Below are 16,307 nucleotides of genomic sequence, written 5' to 3'. Positions count from 1 at the left end.
ATCCCTGAACTGGAGAATTTTTCACTGATGTTGAGTTAGATAGAATGTACACATTATGTGCACAGATATCTTTCTTAGTCAGATTCAAACCACATCCTCATGTGTATCAGTTCATGTTCATAAACATTTGAGAAGTATGAACTATAAATATAATGCATTCCTGCTAATGTGTTAATACAGATTAGTGAGCATATAAACTCTTAATTCAAGCTAATAACTTCTTTTGAATTTTTCAAAGGATGAAAATAGAGGTTTGGAAAGAAACACTCTGAGAATATACTGAGAATAATATATACTTAATTAGCATAATTTGTTAGCTCACAGTGTTCTTTTTTTAAACAAAGTGCACTCTATATTTTGTAGAAATTAAAAATAACACTCTTTTATTTTGCCATGTTAAATATAGCATATTTTAAATGGTGAATTAATCCTTTCAGATTTCAATACCTAGAGAGACATTTAAATTCAGGATATGAGGTACCAATCTTACAGACAGAACATTTACTTTTTAGAGGAACAAAGGAAAAATTATTCCATTAAATCATAAATTACTGAAGATCATGAAGTGACAGTGAAACGGAGTGCCAAGAGTCACGCTAATCCTCTTCCTTTTAGTGCTAAATGCCAAAGGTCATCAGGGTCACAGGTCACACTAATCTCCATCCTCTTAGTGCTGATTGCCCAAGGTCAGCGTGGAGCACAACTTCCCTTCTAAGGAAGGAGGGAGACAGAGGTCCTGCTTCCTAAACTCAGCAACTTCCTCTTCCATATAGCTTTCTAATATTGGTCTTACATCTGTTTTCTCATATGAATGAAACTGTTATTTAATCATCTCACCCCACCAGATAGTGGAGGCACAACCTGGAGCTTGTGGCCTCGTGTGTTGGATTCCAAGCAATTGGGATGAGTGTGACATAGCTAATCTGGGCAGAGACACTGTGGCTGGTGATCTAATCTAGTCCCGGCTTTATGAAGAAGGACGTGGGGACCAAACCGACCTTCTGACAGGAAGTTATCAAGTTGGACCTGAAGTTCCGTTCAGGCAGCTGTCTATCATTGAGGGATGCCAGGGCAGAAACTTCAGCAGGAACTTAACCATGGAAGAACAAGAAACAGAAACACTGGAGGAACACTGTTTTCTGGCTATCTCTCTGGCTCACTTGCTCACTTGTGTGTAGCTGGCTTTCTTTTACAGACTAGGATCACCTGTCGAAGGATGAAAATGGATGGGATTCTCCTTCATCAGTTAGTAGTCAAGTCAGTCCTTCCAGACAGGCCTTCAGGCGATCCAATCTAGGCATTCCCTCAACTGAAGCTGCTTCTCTCAAGGCTATGTCAGGTTTACAACGAAGGATAATTAGGACACTGACGTTATTCAGTAAAAAGGGAAGTCAACATAGGATGGAATGGCCCAGATGTGAAAATAGACAGCATCGGTTATAGTAGAATTTTGTTGCCTTTCATTTTTGCTGGGTATCATTTTTAATTATAGAAAATTGCAATTACTCAGACATATCACTTATTCATTTTGAGTTTATTAAATGAAGCAAAATAGACATGTTTTTCTAACTAACATTGATATGTGGCTGAGTCTTTCCTGTCATATGTAAGTGAGACCTCACAGTCCCCTGCTCAGTGTCAGGCTTCTTTTTTAGCACAGAGTTCCTGTCCCTCGTGCATGTTTTGCATCTTTCTTGTCATTTTAGGCATTTGCCATCTCTCTCTGCTCACATCACCTGAAAATTTAATAAGGCTGGCTTCTATGTCTTCATCCAACCATGCACTTTCCCCAGAGCTCCTGAACAGGTTGATAAGAATAAAATTCAGATATAAATCTGCTCAAGTATTTTCCAAGCTGTATTTTCCCATAGATTATAATATTATAAAGAATGCAGACAGATGTGTTGCCGTAATGAAATTGTAGGATTTCTCTGATAGTCTCCAAGCTGTATTTTCCCATAGATTATAATATTATAAAGAACGCAGACAGATGTGGTGCCGTAATGAAACTGTAGGATTTCTCTGATAGTCTTCATGTCGTCTGTTGTTGTAAGTCCCTTTGGGATGGCTTCTTGAAATCACTCCCTCTGATTCTGTAAGTGTGTTTTACTCTTTTAACACTGTGAAAAACATGATTGTTAAACCTTTCCTGGCATCAGCATCATCTCCCTTAGCTCTACTTTCTATACTGGGATCTCTACTCTTTGAAAATGACCCATCCTCCCGTTTGTTCTTAACTCTTCTTTCTCTTGAGGCTTACTGGAGTGAGGTATCCCATCGTGACACTTCTGTTTGCTGAACTGTTATGTGTATAAACCCATTCCTACCCAAGTCTTCCTCTTAACTGTATCTAATCTACAACCTCTCTTTTGACAAGATAGAAACTCAACACTCACTCCTTGGTTACATGTGTTGTCAAAGGAGAAAACATGTCAGCAGGAAAAAATAATGTTTTCCCTCATTCAATTTTTAGTTAAATTTCCCTGGTCCACTCCCAAGGCCAGGCAGGTTGCTTTTTTCAAAAATAAATACTTAACTATGTGATACCAACATAATAAGACAAAAAGAACATCTATTGTTTACCTTACAAAAGATAAAATGCTACACCAAAGACATCCATTGACAGAGAGGCAAAATCCAGAGCCATGAATCTATTGATATTTAAGCACAGTGTAATTTCAAGCAAAATAATCCAGTGAACATAGCTTCAGACACAGAAAAATAAACACAGTTGGATTTAACAAATTTCATAAAATAAGTCCTAATTATTTATGAGGAGTGTCAAATATCTTCATGTTGTATCATTTTTAAGAAAGTTGTAAAACAGTATACAGACCTTGCTTACAGTCTGTGTGTTTGTATTTTCCACACCTCTTTCTTTCAGTTGAATCTGCCAGTTGCCACCCATACTCTAAGTAGATGAATTCTATTTTAAAAAACCCCTATCAAGAAATTGGTAACCTCACCTTAAAAAACATTTTATTAAGCAAAAATGTATTATTTTTTCTCATAGTTTCTATGGGGGTTTTGCATTTAATAATTCTTTGCAGTCAATTCCATCAGAGAAGATGATCCTATGTGCAGGAGATGATGGGAATGCTAAAACAGGCTGGCGGGAAGCTTAAGGACAGGACTGTGTTTACTCAACTGTGGCAATTCTCAGAAGCAACAGCACAGTGCATTGTGGTAGTAGCATATGGAACCTGAACGTTTATCCAAAGATTCCTGTCTTTGCCACTGTTTTATTATTGTGGAGATACACCATGACCATGGCAACTCTTTTTTTTTAACTTTCTTTTTGTTTTATTGAGAAAAAAAAAATTTCCACCTCCTCCCAGCCTCCCGCTCCTCCCCCCCCCACTCCTCTCCCCGTCCCCCCACTTCTCTTCCTCTCCCCCCACTCCTCTCCCCCTCCCTCTCAAGTCTGAAGAGCAGTCAGGGTTCTCTGCTCTGTGGAAAGTCCAAAGTCCTCCCCCCTCCATCCTGGTCTAGGAAGGTGAACATCCAAACTGGCTAGGCTCCCACACAGCCAGAACATGAAGTAGGATCAAAACCCAGTGCCATTGTCCTTGGCTTCTCAGCAGCCCTCATTGTCCGCCATATTCAGAGAGTCTGGTTTTATCCCATGCTTTTTCAGTCTCAGTCCAGCTGGCCTTGGTGAGCTCCCAATAGATCAGCCCCACTGTCTCCGTGGGTGGGTGCATCTTCTCCCTCCTTCTGTTCCTCATTGGGACTTTGGGAGCTCAGTCCAGTACTGCAGTGTGGGTCTCTGTCTCTATCTCCATCCATCGCCAGATGAAGGTTCTATGGTGATATGCAAAATATTCATCAGTATGGCTATAGGATAGGATCATTTCAGGTTCCCTATCTTCAGCTGTGCCAGGAACTAACTGGGGATCTCGCCTTGGGCACCTGGAAGCCTCTCTAGGTCCAAGTCTCTTCCCAACCCTAAGATGGCTCCCTTAATTAAGATATGTGCTTCCCTGCTCCCCTATCCAACCTTCCTTTATCCCAATCATCTTGTTGCCCCAAGTTCTCCCCATCCTACCCTTCTCACTTTTCTCTCCCCATCTCCCCTTACCCCCCTCTCACCCTTAAGATCAGAATTTTTTGCCTGGCAATCTTGTCTACTTCCCCTACCCAGGAGGATAGCTATATGTTTTTCTTTGGGTTCACCTTCTTATTTAGCTTCTTTAGGATATCTAATTATAGGCTCACTGACCTTTATTTAAGGCTAGAAAACAATTATGAGTGAGTACATCCTATGTTCATCTTTTTGGGTCTGGGTTACCTCACTCAGGATAGTATTTTCTATTTCCATCCATTTGCATGCAAAATTTGAGAAGTCATTGTTTTTTACCGCTGAGTAGTACTCTAATGTGTATATATTCCACAATTTCTTCATCCATTCTTCCATTGAAGGACATCTAGGTTGTTTCCAGGTTCTGGCTATTACAAATAATGCTGCTATGAACATAGTTGAACAAATGCCCTTGTCAGATGATCGGGCATCACTTGGGTATATTCCCAAGAGTGGTATTGCTGGGTCCAGGGGTAGGTTGATCCCGAATTTCCTGAGAAACCGAAACACTGCTTTCCAAAGTGGTTGCACAAGTTTGCATTCCCACCAGCAATGGATGAGGGAACCCCTTCCTCCGCAACCTCTCCAGCAGAGGCTATCATTGGTGTTTTTGATTTTAGCCAATCTGACAGGTGTAAGATGATATCTCAAAGTTGTTTTGATTTGCATTTCTCTGATCACTAAGGAGGTTGAGCATGACCTTAAGTGTCTTTTGGCCATTTGAACTTCTTCTGTTGAGAATTCTCTGTTCAGATCAGTGCCCCATTTTTTAATTAGGTTAATTAGCATTTTAAAGTCTAGTTTCCTGGGTTCTCTATATATTTTGGAGATCAGACCTTTGTCTGTTGCGGGGTTGGTGAAGATCTTCTCCCAGTCAGTAGGTTGCTTTTTTGTCTTGGTGACAGTGTCCTTTGCTTTACAGAAGCTTCTCAGTTTCAGTAGGTCCCATTTATTCAATGTTGCTCTTAATGTCTGTGCTGCTGGGGTTATACCTAGGAAGCAATCGCCTGTGCCCATCTGTTGTAGGGTACCTCCCAATTTCTCTTCTGTCAGGTTCAGTGTGCTTGGACTGATATTGAGGTCTTTGATCCATTTGGACTTGAGTTTTGTGCATGGAGATAGATATGGGTCAATTTTCATTCTTCTACAGGTTGACATCCAGTTGTGCCAGCACCATTTGTTGAAGATGCTTTCTTTCTTCCATTGTATACTTTTAGCTCCTTTATCGAAAATGAGGTGTTCATAGGTTTGTGGGTTAAAATCTGGGTCTTCTATACGATTCCATTGGTCGACTTCTCTGTTTTTATATCAATACCAAGCTGTTTTCAATACTGTAGCTCTGTAGTAGAGTTTGAAGTCAGGAATGGTAATGCCTCCAGAACTTCCTTTATTATTTAAGACTGTTTTGGCTATCCTGGGTTTTTTGTTTTTCCGTATAAAGTTGATTATCGTCCTCTCAAGATCTGTGAAGAATTTTGATGGGACCTTGATGGGGATTGCATTGAATCTATAAATTGCCTTTGGTAGAATTGCCATTTTTACTATGTTGATCCTCCCAATCCAAGAGCAAGGGAGATCTTTCCACTTTCTGGAATCCTCTTTAATTTATTTCTTCAATTCCTTAAAGTTCTTGTCAAATAGATCTTTCACTTCCTTGGTTAGAGTTACCCCAAGATATTTTATGCTATTTGTGGCTATCGTGAATGGAGAAGCTTCTCTGATTTCCCTCTCTGCTTCCATATCCTTTGTGTATAGGAGGGCGACTGATTTTTTGGAGTTGATCTTGTATCTTGCCACATTACTGAAGGTGTTTATCAGCTGTAGGAGTTCTTTGGTGGAGTTTTTGGGGTCGCTTATGCACACTATCATATCATCTGCAAATAATGAAAGTTTAACCTCTTCCTTCCCAATTCAAATCCCCTTGATCCCCTTATGTTGTCTTATTGCAATTGCTAAAACTTCAAGCACTATATTGAAGAGGTATGGAGAGAGTGGACAGCCTTGCCATGTTCCTGATTTTAGTGGGATGGCTTTGAGTTTCTCTCCGTTTAGTTTGATGTTAGCTGTCGGTTTGCTGTAAATAGCTTTTATTATATTTAGGTATGACCCTTGTATCCCTAATCTCTCCAAGACTTTTATCATAAAGGGATGTTGAATTTTGTCAAAAGCTTTTTCAGCATCTAATGAAATGATCATATGATTTTTTTCTTTCAGTTTATTTATATGATGGATTACATTGATAGATTTTCGTATGTTGAACCAGCCCTGCATCTCTGGGATGAAGCCTACTTGATCATAATGGATAATTTTTCTAATGTGTTCTTGGATACGGTTTGCCAGTATTTTGTTGAGGATTTTTGCGTCGATATTCATGAGTGAGATTGGCCTGTAATTCTCTTTCTTGGTTGAGTCTTTGTGTGGTTTTGGTATCAGAGTGACTGTAGCTTCATAAAAGGAATTTGGCAATGACTCTTCTGTTTCTATATTGTGAAATACATTGAGGAGTATAGGTATAAGCTCTTCTTGGAAGTTCTGGTAGAATTCCGCATTGAAACCATCTGGTCCTGGGCTTTTTTTGGTAGGGAGGTTTTTGATGACAGCTTCTAATTCTTTGCGACTAACAGGTCTATTTAGATTGTTCACCTGGTCCTGGTTTAACTTTGGTATATGGTATTTATCCAAAAACGTGTCCATTTCTTTTACATTTTCCAGTTTTGTGGCATACAGGCTTTTGTAGTAAGATCTAATGATTCTCTGAATTTCCTCTGTGTCTGTGGTTATGTCCCCCTTTTCATTTCTGATCTTATTAATTTGCATATTCTCTCTGTGCCATTTGATTAGTTTGGATAGGGGTTTATCAATTTTGTTGATTTTCTCTAGGAACCAGCTTTTTGTTTCATTGATTCTTTGGATTGTTTTTTGTGATTCTATTTTGTTGATTTCAGCCCTCAGTTTGATTATTTCAAGTCTTCTACTCCTCCTAGGTGAGTCTGCTTCTTTTTTATCTAGAGCTTTCAGGTGGGCTGTTAAGTCTCCAATGTGTGCTTTCTCTGTTTTCTTTAAGTGGGCACTTAGTGCTATGAACTTTCCTCTCAGGACTGCTTTCATAGTGTCCCATAAGTTTGAATAGGTTGTTTCTTTATTTTCATTGAATTTCAGGAAGACTTTGATTTCTTTCTTTATTTCTTCCTTGATCCAGGTGTGGTTCAGAAGTTGACTGTTCAGTTTCCATGAGTTTGTAGGCTTTCTGGGGGTAGCATTGTTGTTGAATTCTAACTTTAATCCATGGTGGTCTGATAAGACGCAGGAGGTTACGAATATTTTTTTGTAACTGTGGAAGTTTGCTTTGTTACCGAGTATGTGGCCAATTTTCGAGAAGGTTCCATGAGCTACAGAGAAGAAGGTATATTCTTTCCTATTTGGGTGGAATGTTCTATAGATGTCTATTAAGTCCATTTGATTCATTACCTCCGTTAATTCTCTTATTCCTCTGTTAGGTTTCTGTCTGATTGACCTGTCCATTGGTGAGAGAGGAGTGTTGAAGTCTCCTACTATTAGTGTGTGCCGTTTGATGGCAGCCTTGAGTTTTAGCAATGTTTCTTTTACGTACGTGGGTGCTTTTATATTAGGGGCATAGATATTCAGGATTGAGACTTCATCCTGATGGATTGTTCCTGTTATGAGTATAAAATGTCCCTCTCTATCTTTTCTGATTGATTTAAGTTTGAAGTCAACTTTGTTAGAAATTAGTATGGCCACACCTGCTTGTTTCTTGGGTCCATTTGCTTGATAAGCCTTTTCCCAGCCCTTTACTTTGAGTAGGTGTCTGTCTTTGTGGTTGAGGTGTGTTTCTTGTAGACAGCAGAATGTTGGATCCTGTTTTCGTATCCAATCTTTTAGCCTGTGCCTTTTTATAGGTGAGTTGAGTCCATTGACATTAAGTGATATTAATGACCAGTGGTTGTTAACTCTGGTCACTTTTTAGTAGTAGAGTTTGTGTGTTTCCCTTCTTTGAGTTGTGCTGGTGAAGGGTCTCTAGATGTTTGAGTTATTGTGGTCATTGTTGGACTCCTTGGTTTGTGATTTTCCTTCTATTACTTTCTGTAAGGCTGGATTTGTGGCTACGTATTGTTTAAATTTGTTTTTATCCTGGAAAATTTTGATTTCTCCATTTATAGTGAACGAAAGCTTGGCTGGGTATAGTAGTCTGGGCTTGCATCCATGGTCTCTTAGTTTCTGAAGTACATCTATCCAGGACCTTCTGGCTTTCATGGTTTCCATAGAGAAGTCAGGTGTAAGTCTGATAGGTTTACCCTTATAAGTAACTTGACCCTTTTCCTTTGCAGCTCTTAATATTCTTTCTTTATTCTGTATGTTTTGTGTTTTGATTATTATATGACGAGGAGATGTTTTTTTTTGGTCCAGTCTATTCGGTGTTCTGTATGCTTCTTGAACCTTCAAAGGAATATCTTTCTTTAGGTTGGGAAAGTTTTCTTCTATAATTTTATTAAATATATTTTCTGGATCGTTGAGCTGTACTTCTTCTCCTTCTATCCCAATTATTCTTAGGTTTGGTCTTTTTATTGTGTCCCAGATTTCCTGAATGTTTTGTGATGAGAATTTGTTGGTTTTGCTGTTTTCTTTGATCAGTGTGTTTATTTTCTCTATGGTATCTTCAGTGTCTGACATTTTTTCTTCTATCTCTTGTAATCTGTTGTTAGTACTTGTCTCTGTAGTTCCTGTTCGTTTACCCAGATTTTCCATCTCCATTCTTCCCTCGGTTTGTGTTTTCTTCATTGTTTCCATCTCATTCTTCAAGTCTTGAACTGCTTCCCTAACCTGTTTGATTGCTTTTTCTTGTTTCTCTTGGTTTTTTTGCTTGTCTTTGAGCGATTTATTCATTTCCTCTACCTTTTTGTTTGTAATCTCTAATTGTTTATGGCAGTTTTTCACCTCCTGTTTAAGGTCCTCTATTATTTTCATGTAGTTCACTTTTGAGTCGATTTCTTCTATTTCTTCAGGAGTAGGGTGTACAATTCTTCTTATTTCGGGATCCCTGGATTCTGGTGGTGTCATGTTGCCTTTCAGGTTGTAGGAGGAATTCTTGCCTTGGCGCCTTCCCATCCCTTCCTGCAAATGGAGCCAGGAGAGGCCTGGTGTCTTGGTCCAGTCTCTGCTGTGATTGACTCTCTGGGTGTATCTCTTCAGTGTAGAAGCAGGAACCGTTCCGGTCCAGATGGGATTCCTCAGCAACTAAACAGGGCCGCTAGGTAGCCCAATGATCCGGGGGCAAAAGGATGAACGGAGCAAGGAGGGGGGGGCGGTATCCAGATGAGCCCAGGAAGCCTGGAGCAGGAGCTGAAGGTGCGCGGGCTCCCTTACAGGGGACCCTGAGGCCTGCCCGGTAGGCAGGCACTCACCGCTCTGGGCGGGTAGCCTTAGTGTAGGAGCTTAAAACTGTTCATGAGCACTGGTCTTAGCATACAGCAGGGCAGGGTTGGGGAGGGGGGCTAGGGTGCTGGGTCGTGCGAAAGAAAGACAGCCCTGCAGAAGGAGCTGTGGGAGGGGGGTTTGAGCTCTCTTCCAGGACAGTCCGCCCCTGGATAGCACACACTCACCCATCGAGATGGAATTCCTCAGCAACTAAACAGGGCCGCCGGTAGCCCAATGATCCAGGGAGGAAAGGATGAATGGAGCAAGGGGGGGGGAGTGTATCCAGAAGAGTACAGGAAGCCTGGCACAGGAGCTGAAGGTGCGCAGGCTCCCTTACAGGCGACCCTGAGGCCTGCCCGGTAGGCAGGCACTCACCGCTCTGGTGGGTAGCCTTAGTGTAGGAGCTTAAAACTGTTCATGAGCACTGGTCCTAGCATACAGCAGGGCAGGGTTGGGGAGGGGGGCTGGGGTGCTGGGTCGTGCGAAAGAAAGACAGCCCTCCATGGCAACTCTTATAAAGGAAACCTTTAATTGGGGACTTGATCACAGCTTAGGAAGCTTGGTCTATTGTCATTATGGTGGGAAGCATGGTGTTAGGCATGGTAGGCATGGTGCTGGAGAAATAGTTGAGAGCTACACCCTGGTGTGGAGAGAGAGAGAGAGAGAGAGAGAGAGAGAGAGAGAGAGAAAGAGAGAGAGAGAGAGAGAGAATCTCCTCCTGGCATGGGCTTTTGTAACCTCAAAGCCCATGCACAGTGACATACTTTTCCAATGAGGCCATACTTACTGGTCCTACTAATCCTTTAAAAGAATTCCCTTGCTTGATGACCAGACATTCAAATATATGAGTTTATGGAACCATTCTCATTCAAAAAACCACAAGTTCTTTCTATCCCATTTAGGATACTGCTGTGTTATTTCTAGCTTAGTGTCATTTGAAGACTTAATAATGGGGAAAATTAAGAATAATGCATAGAGAATCCTGTGCCAGAATTGTAAATAAACACATTATAGCAACTGGTGCCTCTTGCTAGCAAGACCTCTCCCTCTAATACAGCAAAGGAAGAAGCTACTTAATTGTTAATAATCAAAGAGCAAGAGGAGAAAAAACAGATGCTCTAGTGGTTAGCTTCTAGAGTGTTTTGACAAGACACTTGAAGACTAGAGGGAATCGTCATGGCTTCTAACTGTCCTAGTTAGAGGTATCATTGCTGTCATGAAACACCAGGACCTAAAGCAACAGTTCATTACTAAGGGATATCAGGGAAGGAGTTCAAACAGGGTAGGAGGAGTTGAAACAGAGGCCATGGAGGAGTGCTGTTTACTGGCTTGCTCTCTATGGCCTGTTGATCCTGCTTCTGATAGAACCCAGGGCCTCCAGCCAAGAATGGCACCACCCACAATGGGATGAGCCTTCCCCTATCAATCACTAATTTTGAAAATTCCCTATAAGCTTGCCTTCAGCCTGAGCTTATAGAAGCATTTTTCTCAACTGAGATTGCTTCTTCTCCAATGATCTTAACTGGTGTCAAGCTAACATTTGAATCTAGGAGTTAGGAGTGGTAATTAAAGCATTCTGTAGAATTTGTGGAAATTCAGGTTAACATGGCCTCTAGTGTTCCTAGGTGCCCCAACATCTTATAATCACTGAATAGTAAAATCCTTGGTGTAGATTATTCTTACGTTAAAAACATTGCGGGAAGTCTTTTTTCAGTTTCGTATACCAGTTTTCTAGCCAGCTCTTTGAGTTAAGTCTTTCTACTTGTCTTGTTGCTCTCTGTGCTGTAGTAGGGCCTGGAAGACACAAAAGTTTTGTCTTGAAGTGGCTCTACCAGATGTTCTATGCATCTGTCCAGAGGGGCCAGTTAGTTAGCATTCATGCCGTCAAGTTTTTGCTCCGGTTCCTTGGCTGTTTTCCACCTGCTAGCTGCTGCCAGGTGTGGCAGACACTGGAGGGGCACAGAATTCTTCCTACTAGATAAATTAGTTTTTGTTTAGAAATTAGAAGTCTGACTTGAATCTACTTAAGAAATAGAAAGTAGGTTGTAAAGATACAAGTGTGTAGGGTGGGATCATGGAAAGAAACAACTATAAAGAGGTTAAACTAATATAACTAGCCCTCGAGTTCCCGTGTGGGGATGCTTAGTGCAGAGGAGAGAGTGTCAAAGGGAAATTGTTGAGAGGTGGAAGACAGTGCTCCGAGGAGATGCTGCAAGGGGACACAGAGCTGACAAGTGTAATTTACCTCAGCCTTATCTCTTCCTTGCAAACTGAGTTCCATTGTCGCTTGGGATTTTCTTTCTTCTAGAATGTAGAAGTGATGTAAGCATTAATGCTTAGAAAGAAAAAGGTAAGATAACAACTTGATATCCCAGATAAAGGATGAGCAAATGAGGGATTTTAAATTTCAATTGAATTGATACAGTGGCATCATATGCTCACAGCACAAACAACGGCTCACCTAAAGGTGTCCACAGCCTAATTCCTGGAACCTGGAAACCTTTTACATGGCAGAAAGGACATAGGGTAGTGCACACGATTAAGTGTGATGACCAAGCAGGTGAAATTAATGGTAATGGGGGAACATGCCTTCAACGCAATCACCAGATCACCAGGGTTCTCAGAAGTTGAACAGGAGACTGAAGAGTCCGAGCAGGATGTGGGAGACGGATCTGCAATGACAGTCCCTGAATTCAGAGAGAGGGAGCACTAACCAGAAATGCAGGTGCAGGTGACCTCCAGGAGGTGGATAAGGTGTGGCCTGGGCTCTCTCTCAAATCTTCCCGAAATGCAACAGCCTGCAGATGATGGGGGAGTGTCATATATCAATCTGTTGATTTCATTGGCTAAGCAATAAAGAAACCGCTAGGCCCATTGGATAGGCCCACCCTTAGGTGGGTGGAGTAAACAGAGCGGAACGCTGGGAGGAAGAGGAAGTGAGCTCAGACTCCACAGTGCTCTTCTCGGGAGCAGACGTCCGCCATGCTCCCGGCTCCTGGGCAGACACACGCGATGAAGCTCTGAAGCTCCGACCCAAGATGGACTTAGGCTAGAATCTTCCCGGTAAGACCGGTGCTACACAGATGATAAGAAATGGGCTAGTCCAGGTGCGAGAGTTAGCCTAGAAGAGGCTAGATAGAGATGGGTCAAGCAGTGTTTAAAAGAATACAGTGTCTGTGTGATATGGGAGTGTCATATCAATCTGTTGATTTCATTGTTTAAGCAATAAAGAAACTGCTAGGCCCATTTGATAGGCCCACCCTTAGGTGGGTGGAGTAAACAGAAGGGAAGGCTGGGAGGAAGAGGAAGTGAGGTCAGACTCCACAGCTCCGCTCTCCGGAGCAGACGCAGGAGAGACGCCATGCTACCTGCTCCAGGGAAGACGCACACCATGCCCCAGCTCCGACCCAGGATGGACTTAGGCTAGAATCTTCCCGGTAAGCGCACCTAGGGGCGCTACATAGATTATTAGAAATGGGCCAGAGCAGTGTTTAAAAGAATACAGTGTCCGTGTAATTATTTGGGGCATAAGCTAGCCGGGCAGGGCAGGCGGCTGGGGTGTTTGGGGACGCAGCCCTGCCGCCGCCCTTATTACTACAAATGGCGCCCAACGTGGGGCTAACTGAGTCCACAGAAAACCTGAGAAGGCTTAAAAATAAGGGAGAGAGCATTTAACACAGATTTTTGCTGTTTGTTGGTGGCATGCTGTAGAGAGATTTCCTGATTCAGCAACAGCAGCAGAAAAAAAGCTGCGTTATTTTAAAGTGTGGCTTCCCGGGGCTGTGCCGCCAGTGCAAAATCTGGCTTTATGTTTGTGTTCCCGCTTGGGATCGGAAGGAGAGTGCTCTGAGACCTTGACGATGACTCAGAGCTCCCCGCCTGCTCCTGGGCAGAAGGCAAAATCAGGCTTAGGCAGGCGGAAGAGCATGGCGGATTCCTGCCGCCATACAGGGACGTGTTTTTAGACTGCACAGTGCTCTGCGTGTCAGATTTGGATGTTACTTGGATGAAAAGAATTTCTGTGCTGCACGCTCAGTCTCAGAATTAAAGTGCTGAGTGCCGCTCCTACCTGGTAGCCCCAAGAGGCTTCCTGACTCAGCTTCAGCTGCAAAACCTGCAGCTCATTAAGAGGTCCTGCCACGAAACACTTAAATGGTGTTGACGAAAAGATGAACACATGCTTTTCGGTTTTCAGCCATAGCAGGAAAAAAGCTGCCGTTTAAAAATGCCGGCTTTCTGGGCCATCCTGCCAGGGCAAACTCTGACTGTTTGAGGCAGGAGGGCCAGCTACCGAGAGAGGATTTGAGTGTTGTCTGTTGTAGCTCGCTTGCTGGCAGGGACCTTGAAATGCCAGTTGTGGCTATAAACATGGCTGCAGCCTGTATATCCGCCATGAGGCTGGAAAGCTAAGGAATGGACTGGATCCAGCCGGCAAAGCCACGCCTTTAGTCCTACTGATATTGCTCAGTAATTTAAAGGCTCTTATGGTCAGAAAAAGAGAGATATACAGTAAAGAGAGATTCAAAGACAAAGAAAATTTCTAAATGGTTTACTGTGTGTTAAAAATATATGCAAGCTAAAAGTTAAAGTTCTTAGAATAAAAAAGAAAAGGAAGAGAGTTGTTGTGTGTCCTAGTACACACCTTTAATCCCAACACTTGGGAGGCAGAGGGAGATAGACCTCTGTGACTTCAAGGTATGGTAGCACACGCCTTTAATCCCAGTGCCTAGAAGGCAGAGACGAACAGATCTCTGTGAATTCAAGGTGTAGTTGCAAACACCTTTAATCCCAATGCCTGGGAGGCAGAGACGGGCGGATCTCTGAGAGTTCAAAGACAGCCTGGTCAAAGATGTAAGCTCAAAAAGCAAAAAGTTAACCTAGAAATGTCACAGCTTAGATTCTTAAGCGCCTAGTGATTTAAAGGCGCAAATCAAAAGTGCTCCTGGATAGTAAAAAATTGCAGATTCACAATAGGACAGATTCAGACCGCTAAACGAGTCACACTGTTGGATGAATGTACGTAGGCTTGGGAGAGAGAAGAAAAAGAATATAGAGAATAAAGTTAATGGTTTAAAAAAAAAAAAAAGTAAAGTCTTTAAAGAGACAGAATAAAATAAAATAATAGAGTAAAAATAAGCCGCGTAAAGATGGAAAATTCACAGAGAGTCTGGATTATGTACATTGTGTTTTCTTTAAAATTTTTGACTATGAAGGAGCTAAATACAGAGAGACATTTCATTACATGGGCTGCCAAGCTAAACCAGAATGGATATAAGGGTATTACGATTTCAGAATTTGGATCTAAGGATATGATACTTTGGAAAAGAGATTCTTCTTTTGTTTTCACAGAGGATGAGACTCTATGGATTTCTTCTATCCCGATTTGGTATGATAGACCACGACCTCCCGAAAGGTTCCTGTAAACGCCCTCAAAAAATTACTTCACTCAACTGCCAACTGAGATAACCCTGGCACACAGGTTACACCCTAAATAACCTAATTAACGACGCCCCCATTCAGCAGGAAGCAGTTTGGAGAGAAAAAAACTGCGCCCATGTTCCCAAAATATTGTTTATAAATGTTCTTTTACATTTAAAGGGGAAAATGATATAGGTATGAATAATTTGCATCGGTATGGATTTTACAGTCAATTTTGTTATATGTATATGTATTTCTGATCTTGATTAAGGTATTGTGATTGTGTAGTTCATTAAAAAATGTAATGTATAATTAAGAAATATAGGTTAATGGATAATCATCAGTAATAGTCAAGCTTGTAGTCATGTTAGTTAGATTTTCTAGATATATAGAGATACATTTCAGTTAGATAGACATTCTTCATATCTTTCAAAGACTGCAGAATATGGCATTTAATGTTTTAATAACTTAGGACTTTTCATGACAGTGAGACACTCTGCTCCTGGCAGCACCAATCTACTTCAAAAAGAAGATGGGCATCGAAGAGGATCCTTATAGCCATTTGGGCAAGAAACTATTCTTGCCTGGACTGTTGCATAAACTGGACAAAGAGAACCCGCAGAGAGAGGACTACTAAACTTGCCTAAAGGTGAGATGGTCTTTCGGGGTTCCTGACTCATGAAAGAGTCTGCAAGACATTCTGCAGGACACAGCAGAAAGTGACTGAACTGTCTTTGGAATTTCCTGCTTGATAAAAATGTCTGCTGGATACTATGGGCCTGAAGGCTGAAGATGGATGCCCCAACGGTATAAAAGAACTTTGGGTGACTGTCCAGGCAGCAAGATGTCTTTGTTATTTCTAGAGTTTGAAGTTTCTTAGTTCTTGTTTACTTAGGTAATATTATATCCTTCTGGAGTCTTTGATGGAGTTGAAGAATGAATAGGTAGTTACAGTTTTCCATTGTTATGATAAAAGATAAAATAGATATAAATATTGTAACTGTTTTTGCTATATGTAATTTTACTATGTTAAAGTTAAAGCCTTTCTTTTTTGTTTAAACAGAAAAAGGGGAAGTGATGTGGGAGTGTCATATCAATCTGTTGATTTCATTGTTTAAGCAATAAAGAAACTGCTAGGCCCATTTGATAGGCCCACCCTTAGGTGGGTGGAGTAAACAGAAGGGAAGGCTGGGAGGAAGAGGAAGTGAGGTCAGACTCCACAGCTCCGCTCTCCGGAGCAGACGCAGGAGAGACGCCATGCTACCTGCTCCAGGGAAGACGCACACCATGCCCCAGCTCCGACCCAGGATGGACTTAGGCTAGAATCTTCCCGGTAAGCGCACCTAGGGGCGCTACATAGATTATTAGAAATGGG

Source organism: Microtus pennsylvanicus, chromosome 4 (assembly GCF_037038515.1).
Source record: "Microtus pennsylvanicus isolate mMicPen1 chromosome 4, mMicPen1.hap1, whole genome shotgun sequence".
Classification (NCBI taxonomy): Eukaryota; Metazoa; Chordata; class Mammalia; order Rodentia; family Cricetidae; genus Microtus; species Microtus pennsylvanicus.
This window is presented reverse-complemented; position numbering follows the sequence as displayed.